Genomic DNA, 17,740 nt, shown 5'->3' on the forward strand with positions numbered 1-17,740 from the left:
AAACTCATGATTATCTCGGCGGCAGGGAAGGATTGTCTCTTGTCTCACACCAGCTCTGCCAGACACAGGCACTTGGTGTTGAGGTGGTCTCAAGATAACCTCGTGGCTGGTTTACAGGAGCTGTAGGTCTGCAAAGACTTAAGGTCAGTTTTGTGCGCTCTTGCTGATAGGGGCCCACCCCCATTTTTTTAATAGAAAAATAGAAGAAAGCAATTTGAGTTCTCAAGAAAGTGCTCTCCTATGAAATAGAAGAAGAAATTAGTTTATAAATTATTATGTGTATATAAAGAACTTTTTAGATTTCTATGCCTTTTTCCTTAGGTTGCTAAGTATTGAAAGCATGACCTACTTGTCTTCAACTGCTGCTCATAGTGCGTATTTGCTCCATTTTGTGAACTGCTATTTTTCTCTCTGAGTTACTCTTCTACAGAAAGCACTTCCAAAATTGACTCATTAAAAAGAGACAGTTCTGCGAATCTTAATCAAAGATTCATAGTTTGTATTCATCTGGTTCACAGCTCTGTGAATTGCCAATTTTTGTTGCATTATTTACATAAAATGAATACATTTTAAATGTTCTTTAATTGGCAGTATCTAATAATATCTCCTATTTGCTACTTGCCTGTGGACATTAAGAGAATGGTTCCGAAAAATTAAATTGGCATTTTGGGAAGCTGGCCTAGATAATCCTATTTTTGGAAAATTACTGATTTATGCCAGAACATACTTTAAAAATCTCTTCTTAAACTATATCACTTTTCCCCTTTTTCTTTAGTTTAAGGACTTTATCTATTTTTATGACTCTATTTTCGTTTTGAATTGTTTGCCGTCTGGCCCTTGCTGGGTAGCTCAGTTGGTTGGAGCGTCGTCCCAGTGTGACAGGTTTGCAGGTTCAAAGCTGGCCTGGGCACATTTACAAGCATCCACCAGTGAATGCATAAACAAGTGGAACAACAAACTTATCTCTGTCTCTCCTTCTCTCTGCCCTTACTCTCCCTCTAAAATCAATAGATAGAAAAATTAGTTTGCCTTCTAGCAACTGATAACCGGGAAAAACGTAGGCACACACCCGCCAACAGAAGGAAAACTCAATAAACATTGTTATGACACAGCAGCTAGGAACATAGAACTATATAGCCAAACTGAGGAGATTTGAATCCTTTTTTGTCATTTTTTAGTTGGGTTACATTAGATAAATTTCTTAAACTGTGACTTAGTTTTCTTACCTGTAAAAAACACAGAATAGCACACACCTCCTAGGGTAGAGATGAGTTAATGCATGTAAAGGGCTTGTTAAATACCCCTGCGACATGGGAAGCACACAGAAAATGTATGTGTTTGTGTCTGCAAAAATGCAAATAGCTGGAAAACAATGCTAAATCCTAATCTTTGTCTAGCAGTAACAGGGGTCATAAACCATTTTCAATATTTTTCACATAAAGAAGAAATGGAAGTTAATTAATTGACCTTTTCTGTGATTATCCTTTGCACCAACCTTAGCATACTGGCTTGAGAAACTTAAAAATATTAATCAAACACAGGAGAGAAGAATTTAAAATGACAAGATGTTTTATTTTAAGAGGTATTTGCCACAGTGCAAACCATATGGAAAAAAGATTCAGAAATGTCCTTTGCTGCTCAGCATGTTTTATCGGACACCATAGGCAAAGGCAATAATCCTCGGTCAACACAGACCCCATTCTGAAAAGAACTCATTCCAGAAAGCAGTATGTCAACTTGCTGGTGGGGTTCTGGAGTTTGTGGTTAGCTCACCTGCCTCTTCCAGAGGGGGCTCTGACACTAGGAGGGTCCGTGCAGTCCCAGAATCTATGGCTGGGACTGGTGCCCTTGGTCTTTCGCTAGCTTAAATTATCTGCTTTGATTTTGGAGAAAATTGTTCTGAAGAACTACTCACATATCCTATCCACTTTCCCATTTACACGTTTCCTTTTGTTCTTTGTTTGCCCTCCTGACACACCTAGAGATGCAGACCACAGGGAGGGTGTGTCCACACTGTATGTCACAATGAGGGAGAAGGTGGAGTAAGTACGATTCCCCAGTTCTCTCCCCAGCCGGCCCCTGCAGACCTCAGGTCGATACACAAAGCTCTGAGGACAGAAATTCAAAGTAAGATGTAGAGATGGTTTTAAAATGTCTCTGAAGTGACTAAGTTGATAGGTATTTTTCTACATTAATATAACTTTAAAATGGCATATGCCTTCTCAAATGTATCTTTTTCTAATACATTGAATATTTCATAAGTTATAATCTGTACGGTCAGTAAGTTATACATTTTAAAAATAACTGACCCTCAGATTCCAATATTGATCATAGTTCTACATGAATCAATACTAATCTCTTAGACAAATTAGTTTTTATATTGACCAAAACATAGTCATTATATGCATTTTAGTTAGGTGCATACCATAAATTGAATTAATTTCAGAGGTGAGTGAAGAAGGTACAGCTTTTTATATAACCTGATGCTTGAGATTTCCAGCCTCAATTCTCTACCACATCTTTGCTGTTACTGAGTTATTCCAACAGCTAAACAATCACTTAATGAGGAATATAATATGTAAAACGTCCTCTGCAATGTCTGGCACATAAAGGGGTTCATTAAATATCCTTACCTCCTTCAATTTTTATCTTTCAAAATGAGGATATTAACAATCTAATCAAATTCACTTTATATGTGTAATACCAGTGCTTCGGCACTGGAATCAATGCTGTCCGATGTGACTGGCTTATTTTTTGAGTGGGGAGTTAGACGGAGATTACAAATTGGGGAAGTAGTGAAATGTTGTGTAAGAGCTAATAAAGAAATAAAGAAATAAAAAGTAGTTACTCCTTCTTCTGCCCCTCTCCAGGGCACAGCCCATATAATGCGTGTGTGTGTTTCTGTTTAAGACTAGGAGTTTGAACTGTTTTTTTTTTGTTGTTGTTTATTTCTCTCTGCCATGGTCATTTCCACACAACACATGCACCTCAAATATAATGTGCCCAGGTCCATTTGGCAGCCAAATCATCTTTCTTACAACATGAATAAATCCTGAGATATCAGCTGTACATGTTGAGATCAATTAAAATATTACTATTTCATAGTAATCCATGTTTAAAGGAATAGATTGAGTCATATGAAATTATTGATATTCAGCCATATTAGACCTGCAGAAAAGGTCAAACTAATATCATGGTCTCTTCTGAGATATCTAGTTATTTCTCTTCCAGTAAGGAGCTTTCTTCCTGTGATAGACCCTATGAAGCAACGATGCTGCATTATAATTTTTGCCTACCTAGCAAGCTGCCTATTAGTTTTCTTGGCTATACCCTCGATTCTGTTCTCTTAACCTGCATTGCTTAGTGAGGCTCTCTTTTTATTCCACTTGAAAACACTCCCACTTTCTTTTCTGTGATTAAGGACTCCGCAGCCAGCCATTTTCAACAGCTGTGCCACAAGAGTTTTTAAAACATGTAATACCTGACTATTTAGTTAGGGGCACTCATCTCTTTTCCTTTAGACTGTCAAATTTAAAAAAATGGCAACAGCCAACACAACAGTAGCTGTCCAGTATGAATGAATTAAAATTATACCTATTTTTGTCAGATCAGCAAAAAATACCTCTTTTGGTGTGCCACAGAATTTTAATAATTAGTTTATGCATGCTACAAGATTAAAAAAAAGGTTGCAAATTGCTGAACTAGAGTAATGTTCTTCTTTTTGTATGTTTAGTTTTTACCAAAAGGGGAAAACCTTAATTAAAACAACTGATTTTTGTTCAGCAGAAAATTGTAACAGACAAGGAAGTGAATGCCCAGGACCTCAGCCTCCACTTGGAATTAAAAAAGGGAAGTTAAAGGGTGGAAAGTAAAATAAGAATCAGTATCTCAAAAAAATTTGGTCAAATGAGTGATACCTTAATCTTTCATATATCATACAAAGTGACATCAAATAATTTTTTTTCTCTTAACAATTTCACATTTGATTGGGTACATGAGGCATGCGTATGGCAAAATTGATGTTGTAAGTAAACCAGTGCTTTTAAACTCTTACCGGAGATAAACAGTTTTATTCCCAACCACTCCTGGACCAATACTTTTGTAAAATATACTAGAAATGGATTACTAGAAGTAATCCCTAGACTAGAAATGAAGTTCAAAAAACTAAAGGACTCAAATTCAGTTTCTTATTATTTGATTAAATATAATCAAAATTGCCTTTCAATAAATAAGAACAGAACAAACAATAACAGGAGAGAAGGTAATTATGCAGCTGTATGTTTTATACATTAACATGATGCATTGGGGATTAATATAGAAAACCACAATTACATGAACAACTTTTTTGTGCAATTTTAACTAAACAAACAGTTATAAAGAGATAAGGATTCCTCATTGTCAACACCTAGGTACATGCTTTGCTCTTTCCGTATATTGGTATTTAATGTGATGACTGAGCTTGCTTCTTGTGAACTAATGTAAGCTAGATTGGATTAACCCAACTGCTGCTCACAATGAGTGATGGTCTATAATATATTGTTTCCAAGTTTATTTTATTTTATTTTATTTTATTTTATTTTATTTTATTTTATTTTATTTTATTTATTCATTTTTTGCTCAATACCTGCACTTCCCCCCAGGTGTCCCACCCCACAACAACCGGCAGCCTGCTCTATCCATGAGTCTGTTCCTATTTTGCTTGTTATTTCATTTTGTTTATTAGATTCCACATATGAATGACTCCCACATTTAATGACACACATTGAGAAACCAGCGTTATATAGATATGCTAATGGCAATAGATGTAAGAAATTTTAAAGCAACTTTGGCAAGTTCAGAATGTCTCTTTTTACTTTTTGTACAAAATGAAGCAAGTTATTCTATATTTTCTTTTAAGATTTTATTTATTTACTTTTAGAGGAGGGACAGGATAGAGAAAGAGAGGGAGAGAAACATCAATGTATGAGAGCAATATCAATCAGTTGCTGCTCACACACCCCCAAACAGGGACCTGGCCCACAACCCAGGTATGTGCCCAGACTGGGAATTGAACCAGCTGACCTTTTGGTTTGCAGAGTGATGCCCAACCCACTGAGCCACACTGGTCAGGACAATTATGCTATATTTTCAAAATTCATTTTTAATCCCTTTTCAATAGCTTCTCCCAACAATTTACCCTGTAAGGATATAGTTCAGTTCAAATTCTCTTATGGTTTAAGAAATTGATTCCAGATATATGAATTTCCCATCTTATTTTGATGGAAAATAAAATTTATAATTCTTTGTTAAATTTTAAGTTGCTTGTTATAACTTTTGTAGGAAGTGTCAAGATAATCTCCTACTTCGTTGACAATGGTTAGATCGTTGCTATCAGTCTTGTCATACCAAGCAGTAGAAACGACCCTTTCATACTTCTTTTTTCCTGTAGATAATATCTACTGTGGAAAATAATGTATTCTTTAATTGTGTGGATATAAATCATTGAGAATACTGAGAATAGAAGACAGATGAACAAGTCTAAGTGTCCAATTTTCATCTTTACAAGTTTGACACCAAACTATTTCTACCATTCAAAAAAACTAAAACTAAAAAAACTAAAATTTGAAGTCCTCTTCAAACTTTAAACATCTGCAACAGAACTTTCCCCCACAACAAGCAACTTACCTCAGCATGCGACACTAGGTGTTTATGATCATCTTCCACATTACCATGTAATAAAGAGAAAATCTTGAATTTTAACACATAATAAATGAATTATATCATTCCTATCTTTACCAAGCACACTGTTTAAGTTACTAAGCACACTGTTTAGCTTAGCTATTCCTTTTATTTTTTCACAGCAAGATTTTGTTTTCAGTGACAGAAGCAGAATATGATTAGAGCGTCCTTTCCAAAATTTCCAAGCTTTTCTTAGATTTAGTTACAAAAATAGATTTTTATTCTATTCTTCAGAAGGTCCAGTATTACTGGTACACTGAGGATGTTCCAGGGTTAGCTGCGTTTGGATTGGGCAGTATTGAGAATGATTATGTATCTGTGGTTCTTGAATTGGATTCCCTTATTTCCTCCTCCTTGTCTCTATGCCTGCACGGTAACTCTTAGAAAAACAAATAGCCCTTAGAGCTGAAATTGTCAGGAATTCGCCTTGAATGATTCTGTCCTTGTTTCAAAGCCTTAAATCTATTATACTTATATATAAAATGACTCCATTATTATAAATAAGGGTTAATTATTATAATTTTGAAAATTTTATTTATTTTTAATTCTCACCTGAGGATATGCTTATTGATTTAAGAGAGAGAGGGGAGAGGGAAGAGACAGAGAGAGAGAAGGAGAGAGACATCGATGTGAGAAAGAAATACTAGTGGGTTGCCTCCAGTACATGCCCTGACCAGAGATCAAACTTGCAACCTTTTGGTGTCTGGGATGACACTCCATCCAACTGAGCCACCTGGACAAGGCTAATTTTGAAAATTTTAATGTAGGGAATCCAGTACTTAAAATTTCCTGTTTTCTAATACGGTATTTAAGTTTTATGGGGTCCCTCTCTGGAAAGCCTAATTGTATTTTTCCGACTAGTATTTTGCTAAAATTAATCATCTTCAATATGAGTAGAAATAGGTGGTGCATTATTTGTGTAAATGGATGCGATCATATAAAGGTAGACTCCTACATGGGTGCTTTCAGAACTAGATGCCACATACACATCTTCTGGCCATACCTGCTTGTTCAGGATCTTTGAAATAGGCTCTAACTCATCACATTGCTCTCTTTCAGTTTTCCTGCCACCACTTCAACTGTCCCCTCGCTATCGCTGACAGAGCCAATATGGCCATATCATTATCCTATTTTAAAAATTTTCTCTAACACCAACTGGATATTATAGTCAATAGGAAATTATTGCTATTTCTTTCCCAGTGTGCTCTTGGTATTTTGGTCATGTTACAAAAAAAAAGAGGAATCCTTATTTTCTATTTGTAATAGAAATGAAATAAAACTTAATGTTGATTTTGTCAAGAGATTAGAATTATGTGTGGTTTTCTGTGTTTTGGGCCTTTATTTTATTTTCTTAGAATTGATAAACTTTTGAAAACATAAAAACATCATTATTGTGTTATTTCTATATGAAAAATCCTTTAATGGCATCTCATTGTTTTATTTAAATTACATCACTTTTTAACAGAGCATTAAAAGCACGGCCTACTTTTCAGTCACATTTTCTTGTTTACTGAGAGTCCTGTAATCCAGATACAGCAAGGTACTTGCAATTCAGTTTTCCAATTCAATGTCCTTTCTTTCCTCTGTGTTTTTGTATTGTTCTTTCTATATTGAATAATTTTTTCCTTTCTCACTGTTGCTGACTTCTATGCTTCTTTTATAACCAGCACATAAACATTATTGAACTTTGACTATATCATACTTAATGGCACATTTTTCCGACCCCCTGTTAGATGGTGTGCTACTTGAGAGCAAATAACATGCTTCCTACCTTTATGTGTGGTGACATATAATAGATACTTAATAAGATTATTTAATTAATGAGTGAATTTGCAGCCTCATAGCATTTTCTCTTACTTGATATGCCTTACTTGCCATGTTTAATTCTCAGAGGCAAATTTCTAACCAAGAACAAAATCTATGTACTTAGAATGTAGGTAGACCATTGGGTTGAGACTTAGATTTTCCTCTCTCCTCTTCCTTTCTCACCAAAATCTCCCTTTCCCCACTTGCCCTAAAAACATTAAAACGTGGAAGTGGGGACGAATAATCATGAATACACTCACAGATGCTGTGTGTCTGTATATACACACACATACTCGTATATAGATATAGAAAGAGCATGTTGAGTTTATTTGTTTTATGAACTTCCCTTCTGTCATTTCTTTATGTGAACTGTACTAGAGTATAATATACATAGCTTTCCCCATTCATTAGAATATCTGGAATACATTTTCTTTATTTAAAATTTTTAGTATATATATATTTTTATTAAATTTATTGGAGTAACATTGGTTAATAAAATTATATAGATTTTAGGAGTACAGTTCTATAATATATCATCTGTATATCATCTTGCGTGTTTGCCACTCAAAGACTAGTCTCCTTCCATTACTATTTACCCTCCTCTACCTGCCCTACCCTCTTTTCCCTCTGGTAATCACCATACTGTTGTCTGTATCTGTGAGGGTTTTTTTTTTCCCCCTTAATCTCTTCACCTATTTCACCCAGCCCTCCAACTCCCCTCTCCTCTGACAGTTTTCAGTCAGTTGTTTCTATAAGTCTGTTTCCATTTTGTTTGTTTTGTTCACTAGATTCCACATATAAGTGAGATCATATGGTATTTGTCTTTCTCTGACTGCCTTATTTCACTTAGCATAATACCCTCTAGCCCTCTAGGCCCAGCCATGCTGTTGCAAAAGGTAACATTTCCTTTTTTTTTTGATAGCTGAGTAGTGTAATACATTTTTTTAGAGGTAGTTGATATCACAAATTATGTCTATCAGGTTTGGCTTTATCGAAAAAATATTCAAAGTATGTTAGAACTTAATTTTTGTTGTCATTGTTGCTGTTTTTAATGCCCATTGTAATCTAACATCAAAGAACAATTAAATGGTGCCTCGCATAGGGTTCTTTGCTGTCATTGCTAGATTGGGAGTTTATTGGAAGAAGTGAAGAAATTTGATCACGCTTGGAAAATCATTTCAACTCTTCCTCATGACTGAATTTCCCGTACTTAGAAAGAAAGCCCTTATTGTTTTCTGCCTGAATAGAACTGTTGTGTTTACTGTTTTATCTCACTAAGGAACATTTTATTTGTGAACCAAAGAATATTTTCTCATACAATAGCAAGTGCGGATTCATTACTGTAATTTAATTAATTTTTGCCAAACATAATGAGTTTGAAATATGAAAACATGTAGGTATAGAATAATAAAAGGTGTTTTTATCAATCTGCTTTTCTGTAGTACTTAGAGAGAAAGGGGGAAAGGGTGGAAAGGAAGAGGGTGAAGTGGGGAGTGAGGAGGAAGGGCTGGCAGGGTGGGGAAGAAGGGAAGGAAGAGGTACCTATTCAGTTGTAACTATTCGGGTAAGAAGGTAGGTAAGTGTTTCTAATTGAGGTGTAAATAGTATCAATCAGTCAAGAATTATGATATGCTAAAGGTAGTGACAGATTCACTAAATCACTCTGATAACATAACACCTGGGATTTGGTTTCAATAGATTCAAGATGTTGTATTTTCTTGCTTCTGCCTGAATTTCTATATAGTTTATTTTTTTACTAATCCCAAATATTATAAGAAATGACAACATTTCACTTGCAACTAAAAGCTATTTGTAGTTAAAAAACAAAACTTTGAGTAGCAAGCTATTTGAATGATTCCAATTAGTTGAAAAACAAGGAAACATTTTTTTCACTGATTTATTTCATGTTCTATTAGGTAGGCATTTATATTTTTTCATCAGTAGTATAATCTTTTAGAAAATTAATATGAATAATATCTGCTTCTAAAAGCACTGAATCTAAAAATACATTATTCCAGATTACATATACATTAGTGTTAATGAAAACTGAAATTGAGTTAGATTTCCCATAATTTCTATTTCTCAAAAGTCAACTTAGACATAAAATTTCCTGCATTATTATAAAATGTATAGTAGTTATTTATAAATACTATTTTTTATACTATTTTTTTGAAAAAAATTTGTTACAAATATACATCTTCCTGTCTAGTATAGATGTATGTGTGTAAAGGCATCCGTTTTATTGCTGCTCTTTGCTTTATTGCACTTCACAGATGTTGCATTTTTTTTTACAAGTTGAAGGTTTGCGGCATTCCTGCATGACACAAATCTATTGGTACCATTTTTCCAACAGCATTTGCTCACTTTGTGTCCCTGTGTTACATTTTGGTAATTACCAGGATATTTAAAAATTTTATATTATTATATTTATTATAGTAATCTGTAATTAGTAATCTTTGATGTTACTATTATAATTGTTTTGGGTGCCATCAATTATTGCTGAATCATTAACCATATGTGATGCTGGCTTCTCCTCAAGCCCTGTCTACGCTCGAGCATCATGAATTAGAGTACTGCTTTCACAGGGAGAATTTAGTCTTTAGTAAACATATCGAGCAGAACGGAGCCCAACGATTTCCCACTAAATAGCTCTCCACCTTTAACACCTTTTAAAAATATGTTTTCAGGTACCTGATTCTATTCTGCTAAAATGAGATTTTAATAGTGTTTGTTTTCATTTGTGTGCTAAAAAAACCTGATGTAAAACTGAAGACTTCCCTGTAAAAAATGTTTCTATATGTCTCAGTTATATACCCAGAGCTGTAGTGCTGTAATAGAACCCAAGGTAGCTCATTCATACAGGTGTAGTTAAGTCACCATTTAATAACCAATGGGGAAATGCAATTGCAAACACCTGTGGTAGAGAAATTACATATATCTTTACTCTGAGCTTATAAATGTTATTAAGTGAATGGATCAATGTACTAAGAAAGTAATTATAAATCATTCGTACCAAGAAAAACTTGACTTCCAATTTATCGTTTAAGAACAACTATATGTTTCTTTTTCATAATATTTTCAACTAAATGATACTTTTCTAATATATGTTTTGGGAGAACAAAATATGAAATATAACATGAAAGACTTTAAAGAATAGTATTGACAATACATTATATAGTCTTTAAACTTAAAAAAAAGTGAACGAGACTATGCTTCTCTATTTATAACACGGACGTCTGCAGTGACCACCACAGTGCGTGGCATATGTTCGACTATTATAGTAATCGTTCGTGCTGCTCACCACATGTTATTGACTCACTGCTTTCCGGGCACAGGCTGGGACCGGCATCCTCCATAAGCTGAATAAATTAGATACGTCATATTACTTGCTTTGGCTCATGAAATGAGAGCAAAAGTATGTTTGTAAGTGGTAAGAATCTTTCTTCTTGCTCTCTTTTCCCCTCTTTCCCTTTCCTCTCTCCTTTGCCTTAGCAATGGTTGTAATATGGAGTTGGAGCCTCGTTCAGCTTGTGTCCCTGAAGATACAACACAATAGAGCACAGTCTCTAACTAATGTGGTAGACATACATTGATAGTATGAGCAAGAAATAATTGCTATTTAGAGACACTGAGATTTGAGGGGATGGTTTGTAAATGTAGTATAACCTAGCCTATTCAGACTAATATAGCTATATAAATAGGTTAGGTAAATTTTAAACTAGGCAAAGCATTCAGGCCTTAGGTTTAAATTCAGGCAGTCTTACCTGAATTAAAAAAATATTAAATTATGCTAAGCCATATTTACATAAATATTCTATATTGTGTAAATACTTGGAAGAGCTGTTTTTCTCCCCTGCTTTGAGTATGCATAGAAACATTTTTAAATGAAAATTTAAAAAGTTATGTATATAGAATTACATACAATCTTCAATCTATAAAGACGAGCAGCATCTGAGTGAAATAGCCATTGACAGTCTTTATGTGGTATCACCTTCACAGTGCATTGTGGGCCCTGACAGAAATTTTGTGATCCATCTAGTTGGAGTTCTGCATCGGCTGACTGATGAATCTTAAACTGGCTACACATGGAGAAATTGTGATGTGTCATTTAGGATAAAATATATTGAAGTTAATGGTTAATACTGGAGATTAATTTTTTAGATCACTAGCTATTGATTACATCTTTTATTTAACTCCATGTTCTTAATAATGAGTAATAGTAAAAAGAATATCTTTAAAGATAACATTAAAGAGCATATCTCCTAGTTTGTGAATAAATGATCGTTGTTTCTCACCATATCACATTTTTCTTCATATTTCTACAAAGTATATTTCTCTTTCATGTGGATATTTAGTTTCTGTCATGCCTTTATAAGAAAGATTCTACTCAAAATTTAGCTGCACTTTTTAGATGATCTTCCAGCTCATCAAGAATAATTTTCTATATTCTAAGTTTTTATCCCAAAAATTATTATCTTGAAAGAAGACAAACTTCAAAGAGCTCACTTTTATATAAAACCTGGTAAGAGTGGGAGCATTGAGGTTATTAAATCACATACGATTGCTCAAAATTATTGAATATTTTTAGTAAGTTCATTGAAACAAGATGAGAAGGTATATTTTACTAAATCCACATGCATAAGTTTATCATTTCTTTCAAAAACAATTATATCTTTGCAGGTCCCAGTGCTTAATCTTCTAATCTATCATTCAAATGCGAATTTGTCCTTTGGAACTTGGAATGATTCCTTCTCAGTTCCCTGGTGCTTCAAGATCTGTATCTAATGTCTAGATTTTTAAAATAGTCTCTTCAAATGGACTCTAAACCTCTAATTCAATGAATCTTAACTTGTTTTGAAAATATACTCCAATGGGAATCTGTTAAAAGCTATGTATCTTTTTTTTCTCTTTCCCTACCTCCAGTGCCTCCTTCCCCTTTCCTCTCCAACCATCTAGCAGCTGCTGCCCAGCTCTCCGTGGGGGTTGCCCCAAGGCACAGCTCCAGTTCCAGCGCTGACATTGGGATCCGCCCTCTGGCCAAACCCAGCTTTCATATTTACCCACAATTCATAGTTTTCAGTTGTTTGTTTGCATGTTTGCTTGTTTTTGTGGACATGTCCTAATTCCTTTATTTCTGAAAACCAAGAAAAAAATATTGAGAGCATGTTTCATATTGGATTCACTTTTTAAAAATCAGTAACACTATCAAAAACAGTACTGAAAATGAAATTTTGGGAATATATCGACACTTGTATATTGTTCATTAAAGTACTCTGAATAATACTGAAATAGTCCATAAAATTAAAAGTAATGATAGTTTATTAACCACTAACAATATTGCAATAGTTATATATTTTACACTGGGTATAGCTAGTTCTAAGTATTTCTTTATATATCTGACTTCCCGACCTGAACAAATAATAGACAGTATATCATACTGAATTTTGTAACTCAAATTCTAATATAGTGAATAGTGAAGTGTAAGTGTCCAGAAAAATGTTTATTGGATTAATTTGTACATGACTTCTTGACATTATAATTGTATTATAAGTTCTGTGAGATTTTGGGAGTTGGTTTTATTTTACTTACTATTGTTAACATTGTCCTCTTGGCCAACTTGGCTCATTTTGTCCAGTATATGCAAAGAGCTATGGAATACATTTCACGTGCTAGGCTCCTATGCCGAAAAGAAAGGCCTGCTTGCAAGATTGGTCATTGGCTGGTACTTGGGAACATGAGCAGTAAACATTTTCCTACAGTGATATAAAACTTTAGCTGAATGGAAAAAGTGACTCGTTCTCCCTAAACTGTGGTTGATGCTGAATATCTTCTTTTTTCCTGTGAATCAGGAATTTTGATAGTATCTGGACAGAGAAAACCTATTTGATCAACGCCCAGTATAAACCTTGGGTACCGAATCTCCCACAAGCTCCCGGGTAGACAGCACTGCGCAGGTGTTATCGTAATTCCATGCTGCAGGGAAGCAAACCAGTCCTGTGTGATTCCATAGAATGACAACGCTTGGCATCTTACTCCTGTTTTATTCTGACCTCTGCCCCATGAACTTTTTTCCTTTGCTGATTTGCTTTGTGTCATTTCACTGTAATAAATCATAGTCACAAATGCAACCACGTCCTGAGTCACGTGACCTCTTCTAGCAAATCCCGGTACCTGCCGGTGGTCTTGGGGCCCCTGACTCAGCGGTGAATCAGCGCTAGAGGACGAATGGAAGAAGACAAGACACATGCCATTCGGGAATTTGTCACCTTACAGTGGGGAGGGAGGGGCAGGTGTGTAAGGGGATATTAGGTATTCGAATAGATAATTTCACTATAATTCGGTTGATAATGAGAGTTACAAAGAGCCATGGGAGCACTGAAAAGGGACATTGTTTTCGGGACATTGTGTGGTTCAGGAAAGTTTTCTGAGTCTAGTCTTGAAAAAATGAGAAATATTTTGCCAAGTGAAGGAAGGTAGGATATACATACTTAGCAGAAGGACTTCAAAACTTAAATAATATTAGTAAAAATTGTAGCATCCACAAGAACAATACACAATACTTACCAAGAATCCTTTTAAGTCCTTTATGTATGTTAATTCGTTTAATTCTTATAGCAGTCCTGTGAAGTGATGATACTATGTTTTATAAATGAGGAAACGTTGGCTCAGAAAGATATTAAGTGCATTGTACTGCCTCACATAGCTGGTATACGGTGCCCTGGAATTTGAACCCAGGTAATCTGCCTCTTACTCTGTGCTCTCTTTCTAAAGAAGGGAAGCAAAGGATATATAGAAAACAAGGCATGCTCAAACATGTAATACTGTCTAAACGTGGCAATGTAGATATTAACGGTTGTTTCTGTTCTGCATATGCAAGCTCAATGATATCCTCCCGTTGCCTAGATCAAAGGTAAAAGCATGATAGCAAATTAATAACAGCTTTATTTATTGAATAATATCTAGCCTTTCCTTGGGTAATCTTTAATTTTTACTTTACTATTATATCTGACAAAATTTTCAATGGTGAATGACTAATTTTTTTACATCTTTGGTGTGTGTGTCTTCAGACTTGTTATAAAAAGTGATAAATTTATTTCTTTGTTTTTAAGAATTATTTTCTACTTGGTGCATCATTTCTTGAAGCTTTAGGAAAAAATTAAGAGGATTAAAGTGGTTGCCTTTAACCTTTTTTCCTTCAAAACTGTAATGACTTAGAGAAATATGTGGAAAAAAATAAGCCTACACTGTTGAAATACTAAAATATATTTTTTGGTCCATTTAGTATTTTAGGATTCTCTTTGGCTAGCCTGATGCAGTATAATCATGAATTCATTTTTAATGCACTCAGAAAATTGAAGTTTTCAAGTTATCTGACATAGAGTATAAATAATGATCTTTCATAGAAGGAGAAGCAGAACCTATATTTGAGAGTAATGATGAAGCTCATATATTAATGGAGAAATTTTTAGAGAAATTAGCCACCAATATTATTTAAATTATATATTTTAGAAAAAGGATAATGTTAATCTCATTTGTATAGAATTTAGTGTGATACTCAATATAATTATATGCCTGGAGTCACAGGCAGTGTTACTTAAACTTTAGTCTGTGTAAATTTTTTGTGTCTAGACAAACTGTTTGATTAATTTCCATACTTGTTTCTAGCTCTTGACTGAAGTTCTCCAGCTTGTGATGTAACCACATGGCCATACTCCTAGTGTTTATTTTACTTTCTATATGTGAAAACTCCAATGTGTGTCTGCTTACAGGTTTGTTTCTATTGTCTTTTTTATTTTTTAGCTCAGACCCATTTGATGTTTTCTCTTGGCATGCCTGAAAAATGTTTAATGAAATATTTTCTTTTATTGTGCATGAAAATTTTAGGGGTGATTTGAGTCTCTGGATATTTTTTTTTCTCAAGAGAGAATTCACTTTTCCTTCCTTCAGGCAGAGAGAAGGGATAGATTATAATAATTCAAGCAGGGATGGGGCTTCAGGATTACAATTCAGTCTTTGGGCTGCTCTGTTTTTGTTTCAACTCTGAAATAAATGTGTGTGCCTGTGTGTACACACCTGTACATACACACACTCTAATACAAATATAAACATTTGGTGTATGGTCTTGTTTAGCTGTGTCAAATTGATATCAGCATTCATGGGGGTCCCAGCTGGGCTGTTAGCCTGGACCCCTTCTCCTTGATGCCCTTCAACTCCAGTGTCAGGGTCCCCAGGCCCACAGGAAGTGCTGTTCACTTTCTCAGCCCCTATCTTTTACTGGAAAATTAGCCAATGATTTATAGGGAAAAGCAGTAATGCATGTCCGGCTCTGTACTTTGTACTTCCCTTTTGTCTGGGATCATGGGCTCAAGTCCACAGCCGTGGTAATTCCCCAGTGCCTTCAAAAATGGTGTAATTTGGACTTTGGACAGTTTTCCCAAAACCAGTGCTCACCCCGAGCACTGCTCACCCCGAGCACTGCTCACCCCGAGCACTGGTCCACAAGTTTTTCCTGCAGAAAACACAATATGTTATTGAAGATGCAAAAATGTAAAGCATGCTTAAGTATTTTATTCATTATAGAATTTGAGATAACTGATTTGAGAATACATGACTACTATACTCAAAAAATATTCCTATTGTGCAGTAAATAGCTCCATATTACCTGCGAGTGGATAGACTAATGTGTTTAAAATACAATGTATAATGAATAATTTGCTTCCTTAAACCTGCAGAGGTCGTGGCCGATCTGAGAGACACAAACAAGCTTTTTAATTACATATTGTTACATATATCTGGTGCATAGGTTCACGGTCATGACTGGCTTGAATGTTGTAGCTTAACATTAGTCACATGCCACCAGGTTAATTGGTTAAATCTGGATTTCTCAGGCCAGATCATAGTCTATATGTTAGGCTACAACATTGTGCCGTTGAAAAAGTTATGTGAATATATAACCTGTGACTAATGGTCCATGCTATAGCTAGAACCAAGTGTCAGCAGGATTCCCGCTCATGGCTCATGCCTCAACTTCACCTATTTCATTTTTTATCCCTGAAATCAATTTGTTTTTATCTTGTAATAAAAGAAATTGGTAATAGGCAAAGTGGTTGAAGTGGAGTGATAGTAAAAGTAATGATGACAAATATTAAAAAAAAACTGAAAATGTATTTCTTGCTCTTGACTGTTAGTCTCAATGTAAGTTCACATTTCTTATAAAAATGTCATTCCTGATGAGGATCTTCTCCTTCAATAAATTAGAGGAAATGCCATTTCATTACTTCACATAACTCAACACTATGAATTACTACAATCACACATTAATATACCATTTCCCCAGAAGCCTGTTTCACATGGCTTTGCAAACAAATGAGTAAGGCACATGAAAGGAATTAGATATTTAATCATTTAGTAGCACTTCTAACTTATGGCTTTGACATAACACTTTAACAAAACAATGAAGTGATTGATTCTAGAAAAATAGTTAGACTGCAAATTACACTCTGAAATATTCAGTTCCCAAAATTTCAGATGTGAGTTATTATTGTTATTATTGTTAATAATAATAACAATTATTATTATTTTATGTGGGCATTCATTTAAGTATTGATGCCTTTTATTGATCACTTGTGTGGATCAGTTTCATAAGAAAAGCATTTCCTCCTCATTACTACCTCCAAAGCACAATCATCCATTGATATTAGGGAGCCATCTGTGGAAGTGAGGATGTTTGACTAAACCATTAGCATATATACATACTAGAAAGGTTTGACTTCTAATGTTGGAGTTTTCTAGTACCTAAAAAATCAACAGTAGCATGGCTTTCACTTGCAACATATACAATAATTAATATCCTATGTGAATTATTTGTTGAGGCTACTTTTTGTCTTTGATATGCAATTTTTTGACAGGGGGATTAATGTTACCATTCTTTGTTTCACCATACTGACCATCAACCCCCTGAGCCCAAGAATGAAAACATGCAATTCTATATAAATCTTCACATGTTATTATTTGCTTTTGTATTCATTCATATGCTGAATAAATTCTAAAAAAAATTGGTGCATTCTTAATAAAATGAATTTTTGGTTTTTATCTTTTGGTACTAAGTGGCTCTCAGTTGTAATATAAGATTTTTATAGACACAATAATGCACTTGGTGCAGTTGAGTGTTGATTTACTTTAACCATGGTTTGCATTCTCTCTACACCTTCCTATT

Source organism: Phyllostomus hastatus, unplaced genomic scaffold (assembly GCF_019186645.2).
Source record: "Phyllostomus hastatus isolate PE091 unplaced genomic scaffold, TTU_PhHast_1.1 phas_scaffold_78, whole genome shotgun sequence".
In the NCBI taxonomy this organism is placed as follows: Eukaryota; Metazoa; Chordata; class Mammalia; order Chiroptera; family Phyllostomidae; genus Phyllostomus; species Phyllostomus hastatus.